The sequence below is a fragment of the Arachis hypogaea genome, chromosome 4, assembly GCF_003086295.3.
Source record: "Arachis hypogaea cultivar Tifrunner chromosome 4, arahy.Tifrunner.gnm2.J5K5, whole genome shotgun sequence".
Lineage (NCBI taxonomy): Eukaryota > Viridiplantae > Streptophyta > Magnoliopsida > Fabales > Fabaceae > Arachis > Arachis hypogaea.
The window spans coordinates 103,536,924-103,551,327 of record NC_092039.1 but is presented as its reverse complement, the minus strand read 5'-3'; the positions used below and the strand labels follow the sequence as shown (position 1 = coordinate 103,551,327).

Below are 14,404 nucleotides of genomic sequence, written 5' to 3'. Positions count from 1 at the left end.
CTTGCCTAGCCCTCATTTCTAACTAAGTTTTTTTTTGGTAAGAAACTCTTCCTCTAGATCCAGTTTTCTGCCCTAGCCTAAAATTCAAAAATGGCTTTGGATTTTTGAGTTTCTTTGTGTTCTTGGTTGTTTAGGGGTAATCTAGCATTGGAGTATTATTGGATTTTATTCCCAATCTCATTGGGTAAGGTAAGTCTCTTCAAACACTTATGGTTTAATGTTTTGGTTAGTCATAGAGTTGATTCTTGGTATGTTATATGTGTATAGTTTGATAGTTGGTGAGTTTTGGAAGTAGTGTTGGTGTTTGAGGCTTGTTGATCTTGTTGGAATCAAGCTTTTGGTGATTTGTGCATATTAGGAATTGACTAAGGTATGGCTTTGTTTTCCTTTATGTAATATGTAATGTTTCTGGAAACTAAGACTAGTAGACCTTAAGATATGATTGAATTGATGTTAATTGTTGGTTGTTATTGATTATTATGGTTTTGATGATGATTGTTGAGAATTATTATTGTTAAGGAAGAGTGTTGATATTGTTGATAAATGATGTGGATTGAAAATTTTGATGATGATAAATGGATGCTTGAATTGATAAGTGTTGAAGGAGTTGACAAATTGGGATATTAAGATTTGGAAGTTATATAGTTGAATAATTATGGAATTTAAGAGCTTTGATGTGATTTAGGTTGAATTTAGATGTTGATAAATAATGATTTTGATGGTGTGGAATAGTGTAATTGGGAGGTTATTGATGGTTGAGTTTGAGGAATGAATGGTATAGACTTCTGTGTTGTTTTGGTATTGTCTGGGTTGTGAGTAGTTTGGTTTTGAATTGAGAGTTTTGGTAAAGTTGAATTTTTAGTGTTTTTCGGTAAAAATGCGTTTTAGGCCAAATTTGGCGGATCATATCTTGAGCTACAGTTTTTGAAATTGATTGAATTTTGTATCAAATCAAAAATAATTCAAAGAGCTTTAAAACGGTATAGATTTTGTAGAAATATGAATTTTGTAGAGAAAGATATAATTGTTGGAAGTTGGTGTCAAAAATCTAATTTCTGTGATGTTGTAGAAATTGTAAGTTCTGGTTTGTGTGCGCACGCACACTGCTGTGCGTGTGCTCTGAATAGGGGCCACATTCTTACTTATGCGTACGTACACCCTTGTACGCATGCACACCATGTGATTTTTAGAAAACGTGCATACGCACATACTAGTGCGTACACAGACACAGGGATATGCCTACTGTTGAGAGCGATCGCACACTCTGGTGCGCACACCCACCCTATGAAATTTGCAAGTTATGCGTATGCATAACATCGTGCACACACTGGGAAGTGCCTTCTATTGAGGGAGTTTGCACGTATCTATGCATGCACTCAAAATGAAAACTTTTACCTTCTGTGCGTATGCACACCTTTATGCGTACACACACTTTGTGAAGACTCTCCTGGGAGTGCGTACGCACAACCCTATGCATACGCACACTGTCCTATTTTTCAATGAAAACCTTGTTTTTAATCGTATTACCTTCTCGGCAAGCTTGCAAACTTCCGTAACACTTATTTAAAACCTTTTCACCAGTTTTAGGATCTTGAATCAAGGGAAAAATAATAAGTGTATAAAAAGGGTATTTTAGTTATGAGTTTAGAAGACAGTGATTTAGGCTTGGGAAGTTCTGTGGATGAAATAGCTGGAGTGTTTGGGCAGAGTGTTAAGGTGATCATGATTTGAGAAACATGAATGATTATGGTTAATGGAATGAGTATGAATGGAATTGTGCTATGAGCAGTGGCCTCTGAAATGGATTATGTGATTTTGATATGCTTTGTCCTCCGTCGTAGGGGCTGTGGCAGTTTTCCGCCTACATTCGGATGTGAGGGTTGAAGTTGGGCTTCCCACTCATATTTCTCACTCATGGAGAAGGTGGTAGGGCACTCATACCTCAAAATTATTCCTCCTGAGTATGCGTTTTCTCTCTGGTTGCAAGGTGGTAGGGCACTAACCCACAGAATCATGCAGCATCCAGAGGAAGGTGGTAAGGCACTCTCCCTCGAAATATTTTCCTCTGAAGGGAGAAGGTGGTAGGGCACTCATCCCTCAAAATTATTCCTCCTAAGTTTGTGCAACAGAGAGACTAATCCGGGAGTTGTCGACCAGATTTTGTGTCGGGTTTGGTATTATAACCGACATGTGATATCACAGCCAATAGGACAGGCATTTATCATATGCATCTCTTATGTGCTTGTTTGCTTTGATTACATGCAGTTTGCCTAAATGTATCATATGCCTACTTGCTTCTTGAATTACTTGCTATATATGAATATTACATGTGTATTACTTGCTTGCATTATATGTAATTGTCTGGTGCTGAGGAGGTTAGGTAGGCGCTGGCAATGGGATCGCACGGAGGTTAGGTTGGTGAAGGCTATGGGATACAGCGGTATGATTAGTATTAGTTAGAAATTTCTCTAAGTTTAGATAACCCTGTTTATGGTGTTCGGTTTAAGTTATTTTTTTTATTCTAAGGTTGGATATCTGTTTGGTGTGAAGTTCTAGGATTGCTGTTGGCAACCCGGAACCTTACATCTTATATATTGGGCACTGTTACCATACTGAGAACCTCCGGTTCTCATACCATATGTTGTTATTTTTCTGATGCAAGTCGTAACCCACTTCGGTGAGTTGCGAGATGGTGACAGAGCGGAGTATGGTTTCTTCCTTATTTTATTCTGTTTTATTTTGATATAGTCACTCTCTCATCCTTTGTATTTATATAACCTTGTTGCCTTAGAAGATTTATTTATGAAAACTTTGAGAGATAGGTTGTTGCTGTTTTAAACATCAAAACTCTGTTGTATTCAGTTTGACTAGCTGGCCTAAGCTCCGCAGGCTGTGACTAGTCCTCTTTTTATATATCATACTTATATATATATATATGTCTTGTTTAATTTAAGTATTACCTTGTGTATCCTAGAGCTATCTACAAGGTTTCATATATATTATGTCCTGTTTTGTCCATGCCTACGCATTTAGTTATCGTGTGTGAATGCTTCGCGTTTCGTAATTCTGCTTTATGCGACTTTGAGCTTTATTCCTACTTCGGGCTTCTAGTTATATAAATTTTTGGATATATATTATATATTATAAGCTTTAGAACTATCGTGGCACTTTGTTACCCTTTGCTTTACGGCTAGAGATAAGGCTTAGGGTAACAGGGTGTTACACTAAACCGGCAGGGAATAAGCCTATAGATTTCATGGCTGCCCCGGGAAACATGGCTGCGGCTATGTAGGCGATAGCTGAGGCACTGATAAACGAAATTTTGTATGTCGATATAGAATCTAATAGTGAATACAATCGTGAATATAGTCTAATCGGCACTCAAATTTCGCATCAAACAATTCTACAATCTACAATCGAAAGTATTAATCTCCCGAGTCGTCCTCCCTTGGAATTGCTAGAGAATGCATATTATTGATTAGAAAAAGTAGATGACAAACAATCAATATTAAAGGTCTTGGCCTAGGGTTAACGTTGGAAATTCTATCACTATAGTTTCCTTCAATGATGATAACAATTAAGTCTTGCTTCACTTAGTTGACCTCTAATTATAGAGGAGATTCAAATGAAAGTAATTATCTTGAGTCACAATTCCTAGCTTCACCCTAAGGGAGTCTAGCTTTAGTGCATTCCAAACCAATTAGCAATTCTTAATCCTCACTCAACAATTGACATCCACTATTCAAGTTTTTCTAATGGTTCAAACCCTAAGCCAAGTGAAGGACTTTTACTCCATAATTAGTGTTGGCATTTTATCAAACATTTGGTGAGCATTCATAAGAGGCATTATAAAATTGAAATAGAGAATTGAATTCAAGAGATCTAAATCACACAATCATCAACAATTGAATAATTACAAGTAATGGATATGAAAGTACCTCAATTCACTAGTTCCAAATCCAAGTAACAAAGTCAAAGCTAGATCCAAAGTGAGAGGATCAAAGAACACAAATTGAGAAATTGAGAATAGGAGAAGAGTAGATCTACTAATTGCATCAAAATAAAAGTGTATTACAATGGATCTCACCAAGAAAATCAAAGGAGAATTGTAATGGAGAATGAAATTCTAGAGAGAGGTTGAAGGTTCTCTCTCTACCCAAAAATGTAACCAACTCTAAGAAAAAATATCTAAAAAGTGTCCAAAATGAATGAATCCCCTAAAACTCTCTATCCTTGGCCTTCTTAAGCTTTTTCCCACCAAAACTCCTCCCCAAAATAGGGTTCCTAACTGCCTCCACGCGCTGGTCACGTGCCTCTTAAAAAATCACGTGTGGCAATCGGCGCGTATGCGCACAGCACGCGTACACGTCCCTGGGGCAATTGCAATCCGTGCGCAGGCGTAATGTGTGCGGACGCATCCATAAGGATCATGGCCTAGCTGCTAAACATGCCGGCTCGTAGCTTGGCTCCTGGCTTTGGCTTTGGTGCCGCAAATCTGCGCGGACGCACAATGTGCGTGCGCGCGCCGCTGCTGAAGTTTCCAAAGCTCATTTTTTCATGCTCCTTTCCTTTATGCATGCTCCCCTTCTCTCCTCCGAGTCATCCGTGCCCTATAAACTCTGAAACCACTTAACACACGGGTCACGGTATCGAATGGTACTAGAGGAGGATTAAGAATATATCTAATTTAGTGCAAAAGAAGCATGATTTCATCCATGAGGCAAAACTGGGAAAGGAACACAAAATCATGTATTTTCATATGAATAAGTGCGTAGGATCATTGATAAACCCTCGAAATCAATACAAGATAAACCCTAAAAATGGGGTTTATCAACCTCCCCACACTTAGATTATAGCATGTCCTCATGCTTAAAGAAAAGCAAAAGACCAAAGGATCACAAAGGTATGAGATTCATAAGGTGCAATCTACTTATATGAATGCAACTAAGATTGGTGCTACTATCCACTTGGTTAAGAGCAAATCGATCTTCCTAAGATACATTCAAGCACATAGGGCAAGAGGGTAGGCAATGCATGAAACTTACCAATTTTAATCATCAAAGTGAGATATGCGCAACTTGCATGAAGAATGCTCGTGAGAGCTGGGAACAATGGTTTGATCTTCGAACCCTCACCAGAAGTGTTTGCACTCTATCCGCTCGGTATATTGGGTTAATCACTTAATTCTCCCCTATTTCATGCTTTTCCAAAATTTGTTCTTCCTCTAACAATCAACAATTTTTACATGCATATGCACATGTATCATGAGGTCTTTCCTAGGTTGTAATGGGGCTAGGGTTAAGGTGGGGTTATATATTTGGCTAAGTGGACTAAAAATTAGATCTTTTGGTTAGCCTAAACTTCCCACCTAACCTACATAACATCCTATACAATTATACACTAGTCTAGCTACCATTCTTCACTTTTTCACATATTCATGCATTTCCTTTTCATTTCACAACATTTATGCATTGATTCTTTATTGGGCTTTTCCTTGGGGCATTTTGTCCCCTTTTATTACTTTTTTTTCCTTCTTTTTTTTCTTTCTTTTCTATTTTTTTCTTCTTTTCTTTTTGATATCTACATATTTTTTTCGAGACTATCAATGCATAAGGTGCTGGTGCATTGCATAAGCCGAATGGCATACGCTTATAGGCATAGGTTCCAAAGAGGCAAGTAAATGTTGTTTTTTCTTGGTCTTCTAGAGTAATGTGTATTTGGAAGTACCCCGAATAACCATCTAGAAAACAATAATGAGATTTACCGGCTAATCGATCAAGCATTTGGTCAATAAATGGTAGTGGGAAATGATCTTTTCTAGTGGCCGCATTCAACTTTCGGTAGTCTATGCACACCTTCCAAGAGTTTTGCACCCTTGTTGCTATAGGTTCTCTGCTCTCATTCTTGATTGTGGTCACCCCGGATTTCTTTGGCACCACTTAGACCGGGCTCACCCATTCACTATCCGAAATGGGGTAGATGATGTCCGCTTCTAGTAGTCGGGTGATCTCTTTTTTCACAACCTCTAGAATGGTGGGATTGAGTTGCCTTTGAGGTTGTCAAACGGGTCTAGCTCCTTCTTCCAGGAATATTCTGTGCTCGCATACTTGGGGGCTTATTCCCACTAGATCCGCCAAGCTCCATCCTATGGCCCTTTTGTTCTTCCTCAAGATACATAGCAACTTTTCTTCTTGTTGAGGATTTAGTTCCTTTGCCATAATCACGGGGAACTTGTGGGCTTCATCAAGATATGAGTACTTTAGGTGGGGTGGTTGTGGCTTTAATTCTACCTTTTGGTCTTGACTTGAAATTTGAACTTCCGGATGATCCGGATGGGGTAATGCGTTCGCTTCACTTGGATTTTCACTTATGTCTTCAATCATATGCTTCTCATCTAACTTTGCAAGATGCACTTCGGCCACAATGTTGTCAATTGGGTCACACTGGAATAGAAAATAATTCTCTGGTGGGTGTTTCATTGCTTCTTCTAGGCTAAAACTCATGACTCTCCCATCTATTTCAAACGAATAGGTTCCGGAGTATGTATCTAAGTTGAATCTAGAGGTCCTAAAAAATGGTCTCCTAAGTAGAATAGATGATGCCCTCTCGGACTCGCTTGATGGCATCTCATGAACATAGAAATCAATTGGAAACACCAACCCTTTTATATTCACCAACACATCTTCTGCAACACCCGTTACGGTTATTATGCTCTTGTCTGCCAAAATAAATCTTGCCGTCGACCTCTTCAATGGTGGTAGCCTCAATATTCGGTAGACGGAAAGAGGCATGATGCTAACACACGCACCGAGATCACACATACAATCTAAAAATTGAACCCCATCAACGGTGCAAGTGACCATGCACGGGCCCAGATCATTACATTTATCGGGTAATCCTCCCATTAGAGCGGAAATAGAACTCCCCAATGGAATAGTCTCTAACTCAAGAATTCTATCCTTATTTATGCATAAATCCTTAAGGAATTTTGCATATTTAGGTACTTGATGGATAGCATCAAAGAGGGGGATGGTTACCTCAACTTTCTTGAACATCTCTACCATTTTGGGGTCAAGTTCCATATGCTTCCTAGCTTTCTTTGCAAGTGTAGGAAATGGGATTGGTTGAGTAATTTCTTCTTCCACGGCTCCTTTATTCTTGGGGACCTCACTTGTTGGTTGAGTCTCTTCATCCTCAACTATGACTTGTGCTTCTTCCTTATCTTCTATTTTTTCTATCTCGATTCCTTCTTCCTCTTGAGTGATTATGATCGGACTTGGGTCCTTTACCTTCTTCTCTTTCAATTGAGTTCCGGATCTCAAGGTAATGTCATTAATGCCACCTTTGGGATTGGGTTGAGGTTGAGAGGGAATGGCACTAGAATTTGGGACTTGAGGACCGGGAGTGGATGGTGGGTCCATGCGTGCAAGAAGCGCTTGTAGTGTAGATGTGAGACTGGTAAGGCCGGAAGCAAGTGTGGTTTGAAGCTCTTTTTGGCCTTGGAGAATGGTCTGGAGTGTATCATCTTGATTGGGAGAAGTGGAAGGGTATGTGATTTGAGGGGCTTGTGATTGGTTGGGTAGGGGTGGTGGTCATTGATGTGGTGGTTGATAGGTTTGGTAATTTCTTCCTTGGTTTTGTTGGGTGTATGATTGGCTTTGGGAGTATGGTCGGTTTTGTGAGTTGTTGTTGTTCCATCTTTGATTGCCTCCATTGTTGTTGTTGTCCCTACTTCCTTGTTGGTGATTGTCCCTCCAATTTTGATTATAGTTGCCAGCCCCTTGATTTTAGCTTCCTCCTTGTTGGGGATACCCTTGATTGAAATTGCCGCCTTGTTGGTAGTACCCTTGATTTGGGCGGTCATAAAAGTTGTGGGTAGCCGCCACGGTGTTATCTTCTTGAAGACTTGGGCACTTGTCCGTTGATGAGCGGATAATTTGTACGCTTTTTGGCATTGTTTTTAGTAGTTTTAGTTGAGTTATTAGTATATTTTTATTAGTTTTTAGTTAAAATTCACTTTCCTAGACTTTACTATGAGTTTGTGTGTTTTTTTGTGATTTCAGGTATTTTCTGGCTGAAATTGAGGGACCTGAGCAAAAATCTGATTCAGAGACTGAAAAGGACTGCAGATGCTGTTGGATTCTGACCTCCCTGCACTCGAAGTGGATTTTCTGGAGCTACAAAAGCCCAATTGGCGCGCTCTCAACGGCGTTGGAAAGTAGACATCCTGGGCTTTCCAGCAATATATGATAGTCCATACTTTGCCCAAGATTTGATGGCCCAAACCGGCGTTCAAAGTCACCCTCAGAATTCCCAGCGTTAAACGCCGGAACTGGCACCAAAATGGGAGTTAAACGCCCAAACTGGCATAAAAGCTGGCGTTTAACTCCAAGAAGAGTCTCTACACGAAAATGCTTCAATGCTCAGCCCAAGCACACACCAAGTGGGCCCGGAAGTGGATTTTTATGTCATTTACTCATCTCTGTACACCCTAGGCTACTAGTTCTCTATATATAGGACCTTTTACTATTGTATTTTGCATCTTCGGACATCTAGTTCTTAGATCAGATCTTGGTTCTTCTGGTTCCCTCTCTGGGGCCGAAACCAATGATCACTTTTGTTCTTATGTATTTTCAACGGTGGAGTTTCTACACACCATAGATTAAGGTGTGGAGCTCTGCTGTACCTCGAGTATTAATGCAATTACAACTGTTCTTCTATTCAATTCCGCTTGTTCTTATTCTAAGATATTCATTCGCACTCTTCAACTTGATGAATGTGATGATCCGTGACACTCATCATCATTCTCACCTATGAACAAAGTGACTGACAACCACTTCTGTTCTACAAGCAAACAAGGCTCTAGTGTTTATCTCTTGGATTCTTTAACCGGAATCTTCGTGGTATAGGCGAGAACTGATGGCGGCATTCAAGAGAATCCGGAAGGTCTAACCTTGTCTGTGGTATTCTGAGTAGGATTCAATGATTGAATGACTGTGACGTGCTTCAAACTCCTAGCAGGCAGGGCGTTAGTGACAGACGCAAAAGAATCGATGGATTCTATTCCGGCCTGACCGAGAACCGACAGCTGAATTCCGCGTGCTGTGACAGAGCATATGCAATCGTTTTCACTGAGAGGATGGGAGGTAGCCACTGACAATGGTGAAACCCTACACAAGCTTGCCATGGAAAGGAATAAGAAGGATTGGATGAAGACAGTAGGAAAGCAGAGAGACGGAAGGGAAGGCATCTTCATGCGCTTATCTGAAGTTCCTACCAATGAATTACATAAGTATCTCTATCTTTATCTTTATGTCTATTTCGTTCATCACCATATCTATTTGAGTTTGCCTGACTAAGATTTACAAGATGACCATAGCTTGCTTCATACTAACAATCTCCGTGGGATCGACCCTTACTCGCGTAAGGTTTATTACTTGGACGACCCAGTGCACTTGCTGGTTAGTTGTGCGAAGTTGTGTAATGCCATGGTACTGAACTACCAAGTTTTTTGGGGTTCATGACCGGGGATTATGAGAGTTGTGAAAAGTATTGTTCACAATTTCGCGCACCAAGTTTTTGGCGCCGTTGCCGGGGATTGTTCAAGTTTTGAGCAAGCTTTTGGTCCGGTAACATCAGTGCCAAATTTCTGATCCGACAACAGCACCAAGTTTTTGGCGCCGTTGCCGGGGATTGTTCAGTTTGGACAACTGACGGTTCATCTTGTTGCTTAGATTAGGTATTTTTCTTCAGAGTTCTTAAGAATGAATTCTAGTGTTTCAATGTGATGTTCTTATCATCACCAAAGCTGATTGATCTTTATCAATTTAGCTCTTGAATGCAATGTCCTGCTGAAGCTTGGCTAGCCATGTCTAATTCCTTTAGACTGAAGCTTTAGACTAACATTGCATGATTCCTGGAATTCTCATTAAGAATTTTGATACCTTTATTTTCTTTTCTACTTAATTTTCGAAAAACACAAAAAATTTACAAAATCATAAAATCCAAAAATATTTCTTGTTTGAGTCTAGTGTCTCATGTTAAGTTTGGTGTCAATTGCATGTTTCTGTTCTTATTGCATTCATGCATGTGTCTTAAGGATCTTCAAGTAATTCTTGATGATTCTCGTGCTCTGATCTTTGAATTCTATTGACTTGAGTGTTTTGTGTGTCTCATATGCATTTTCATCCTGTTAGTGTCAGTAGTATACAAACTGCTAAGTTTGGTGTCTTGCATGCATTGTTATTTGATTCTTGTTGCATTTTGATTTTTCCTTATTATTAAAAATCCAAAAATATTTTTAATTTGTGTCTTTTCAAGTCAATAATACAGAGAATTGAAGATTCAGAACATACAGCAGAGGAAATGCACAGAAAAAGCTGGGCGTTCAAAACGCCCAGTGAAGAAGGACAGACTGGCGTTTAAACGCCAGCCAGGGTACCTGGTTGGGCGTTTAACGCCCAAAAGGGTAGCATTTTGGGCGTTAAACGCCAGAATGTGCACCATTCTGGGCGTTTAACGCCAGGATGGCTAGAATGGAAGATTTTGTTTTCAAATCAAATTTTTTCTAAGTTTTCAAAATCTTTTCAAAATCAAATCTTTTTCAAATCAATTTTTCAATCAAATCTTTTTCAAAACCAATTTCTTTCCATTTTTAAAGATACTTACTATCAATTAATGATTTGATTCAACATTTCAAGTATGTTACCTTTTCTGTTGAGAAAGGTTTAATGTTTGAATCATATCTTTTCTTGTTAGTCAAGTTTTTAATTTTCAAATCAAATCTTTTTAAAATGTTTTTCAAATCATCCTCCTCAATCACATCTTTTTAAAACCAATCATATCTTCTTAACCACATCTTTTTCAAAATAAATTTTCAATCAAATCTCTTTGATTTCTAATTTCAAAATCTTTTTCAAAAATCACTTTATTTCTTTCCCACTTTCATTTTCGAAAATTAAGTAATGTTTTTTCAAAAATGTTCTCAAAATTTTTACTTAATTTTCGAAAATCACTTCCATTCTTCTCACATCCTTCTATTTATGGACTAACACTATTCCTTAATGCAAAATTCGAACTCCATCTCCTTTGATAAGTTCGAATTTTCTACTTCTGTCTTCTACTCTTCTCTTCCTCTGACACCTAAAGGAATCTCTGTACTGTGACATAGAGGATTCTACATTTTCTTGTTCTCTTCTCTTTCATATGAGCAGGAGCAAAGACAAAGGCATTCTTGTTGAAGCTGACCCTGAACCTGAAAGGACCTTGAAGAGAAAGCTAAGAGAAGCCAAAGCACAACTCTCTTTAGAGGACCTGACCGAATTCTTCAAAGAAGAAGAACACATGGCAGCCGAAAACAACAATGCCAACAATGCAAGGAAGGTGCTGGGTGACTTTACTGCACCTACTCCCGATTTCTATGGGAGAAGCATCTCTATCCCTGCCATTGGAGCAAACAACTTTGAGCTTAAGCCTCAATTAGTTTCTCTAATGCAACAGAATTGCAAGTTCCATGGACTTCCATTGGAAGATTCTCATCAGTTTTTAGCTGAGTTCTTGCAAATCTGTGACACAGTCAAGACTAATGGGGTTGACCCTGAGGTCTACAGACTGATGCTATTCCCTTTTGCTGTAAGAGACAGAGCTAGAATATGGTTGGACTATCAACCTAAAGAAAGCCTGGACTCTTGGGAAAAGCTAGTCAATGCCTTCTTGGCAAAGTTCTTTCCACCTCAAAAATTGAGTAAGCTTAGAGTGGAAGTCCAAACCTTCAGACAGAAGGAAGGAGAATCCCTCTATGAAGCTTGGGAAAGATACAAACAATTAATCAGAAAGTGCCCTTCTGATATGCTTTCTGAATGGAGCATCATAGGTATTTTCTATGATGGTCTCTCTGAACTATCCAAGATGTCCTTGGATAGCTCTGCAGGAGGATCTCTTCATCTGAAGAAGACGCCTACTGAAGCTCAAGAACTGATTGAAATGGTTGCAAATAACCAATTCATGTACACTTCTGAAAGAAATCCTGTGAACAATGGGACTAGTCAGAAAAAAGGAGTTCTTGAGATTGACACTCTGAATGCCATATTGGCTCAGAATAAAATATTGACCCAACAAGTCAATATGATTTCTCAAAGTCTGTCTGGAATGCAAAATGCACCAAGCAGTACTAAGGAGGCTTCATCTGAGGAAGAAGCCTATGATCCTGAGAACCCTTCAATGGAAGAGGTGAATTACGTGGGAGAACCCTATGGAAACACCTATAATCCTTCATGGAGAAATCATCCAAAATGGAAGGATCAACAGAGACCTCAACAAGGTTTCAACAACAATAATGGTGGAAGAAACAGGTTTAGCAATAGCAAGCCTTTTCCATCATCTTCTCAGCAACAGACAGAGAGTTCTAAGCAGAATAACTCTGACTTAGCAACCATGGTCTCTGATCTTATCAAGACCACTCAAAGTTTCATGACTGAAACAAGGTCCTCCATTAGAAATTTGGAAGGACAAGTGGGTCAGCTGAGCCAGAAGATTACTGAACTCCCTCCTAGTACTCTTCCAAGCAATACAGAAGAAAATCCAAAAGGAGAGTGCAAGGCCATCAACATGGCCGAATTTTGGGAAGGAGAAGAGGCAGTGAACGCCACTGAGGAAGGCCTCACTGGACGTCCACTAATCTCCAATGAGTTCCCCAATGAGGAACCATGGGAATCTGAGGCTCAAACTGAGACCATAGAGATTCCATTGGACTTACTTCTGCCATTCATGAACTCTGATGAGTATTCTTCCTCTGAAGAGGATGAGTATGTCACTGAAGAGCAAGTTGCTAAATACCTTGGAGCAATCATGAAGCTAAATGACAAGTTATTTGGAAATGAGACTTGGGAGGTTGAACCCCCTTTGCTCACCAAAGAACTGGATGACTTGTCTAGGCAGAAATTACCTCAAAAGAGACAAGATCCTGGGAAGTTTTCCATACCTTGTACCATAGGCACCATGACCTTCAAGAAGGCTCTGTGTGACTTAGGGTCAAGTGTAAACCTCATGCCCCTCTCTGTAATGGAGAAATTAGGGATCTTTGAGGTGCAAGCTGCAAAAATCTCACTAGAGATGGCAGACAACTCAAGAAAACAAGCCTATGGACTTGTAGAGGATGTTCTGGTTAAAGTTGAAGACCATTACATCCCTACTGATTTCATAGTCCTAGAGACTGGGAAGTGCATGGATGAATCCATCATCCTTGGTAGACCCTTCCTAGCCACAGCAAAGGCTGTGATTGATGTTGATAGAGGAGAGTTGATCATTCAAGTGAATGAAGAATCCTTGGTGTTTAAGGCCCAAGGATATCCCTCTATCACCATGGAGAAGAAGCATGAAGAGCTTCTCTCAAAGCAGAGCCAAACAGAGCCCCCACAGTCAAACTTTAAGTTTGGTGTTGGGAGGCCACAACCAAACTCTAAGTTTGGTGTTGAACCCCCACATTCAAACTCTAAGTTTGGTGTTGGGAGGTTCCAACATTGCTCTGAGTATCTGTGAGGCTCCATGAGAGCCCTCTGTCAAGCTACTGACATTAAAGAAGCGCTTGTTGGGAGACAACCCAATGATTATATTTTATCTATTTTCCTTTGTTATTTTATGTTTTTGTAGGTTGATGATCATAAGAAGTCACAAAATCAATTGAAAAAGCAAAAACAGAATGAAAAACAGGAAGAAAAATAGCACACCCTGGAGGAAGAACTCACTGGCGTTTAAACGCCAGTGAGGCTAGCAGTTGGGCGTTTAGCGCCCAGTCTGGCACCATTCTGGGCGTTTAACGCCAGAAAGGGGCACCAGACTGGCGTTAAACGCCAGAAAAGGGCAAGAACCTGGCGTTAAACGCCAGAAAGGGGCACCAGCCCGGCGTTTAACGCCAGAATTGGCTCAAAACGTGTTTTTGAATGCCATTTGGTGCAGGGATGACTTTTCCTTGACACCTAAGAATCTGTGGACCCCACAGGATCCCCACCAAACCCACCACCCTCTCTCTTCTTCACCCATTCACCAATCACCTCAATACCTCTTCCCCAAAAACCCCCCACCTATCAAATCCCACTATCATCTTCACTCTTTCATTTTCACACACCCTAAACACTACTTCTCCCCCTTTTGGCCGAACCACAAAGCCATCTCCCTCTCCTCTATTTCTCCTTCTTCTACTCTCTTCTTTCTTCTTTTGCTCGAAGACGAGCAAACCTTTTAAGTTTGGTGTGGTAAAAGCATTGCTTTTTGTTTTTCCATAACCATTTATGGCATCCAAGGCCGGAGAAACCTCTAGAAAGAGGAAAGGGAAGGCAAAAGCTTTCACCTCCGAGTCATGGGAGATGGAGAGATTCATCTCAAGGGTGCATCAAGACCACTTCTATGA

General features: G+C 40.0%; 1 non-coding gene across 1 annotated transcript; it reads right to left on the bottom strand.

Moving 5' to 3' along the window:
- Nucleotides 1-11,745: 11,745 nt before the first annotated feature.
- Nucleotides 11,746-11,853, bottom strand: LOC112799164 (small nucleolar RNA R71). The gene has a single exon (XR_003200742.1). It is a non-coding gene; the product is annotated as a small nucleolar RNA R71 (small nucleolar RNA).
- Nucleotides 11,854-14,404: the final 2,551 nt, after the last annotated feature.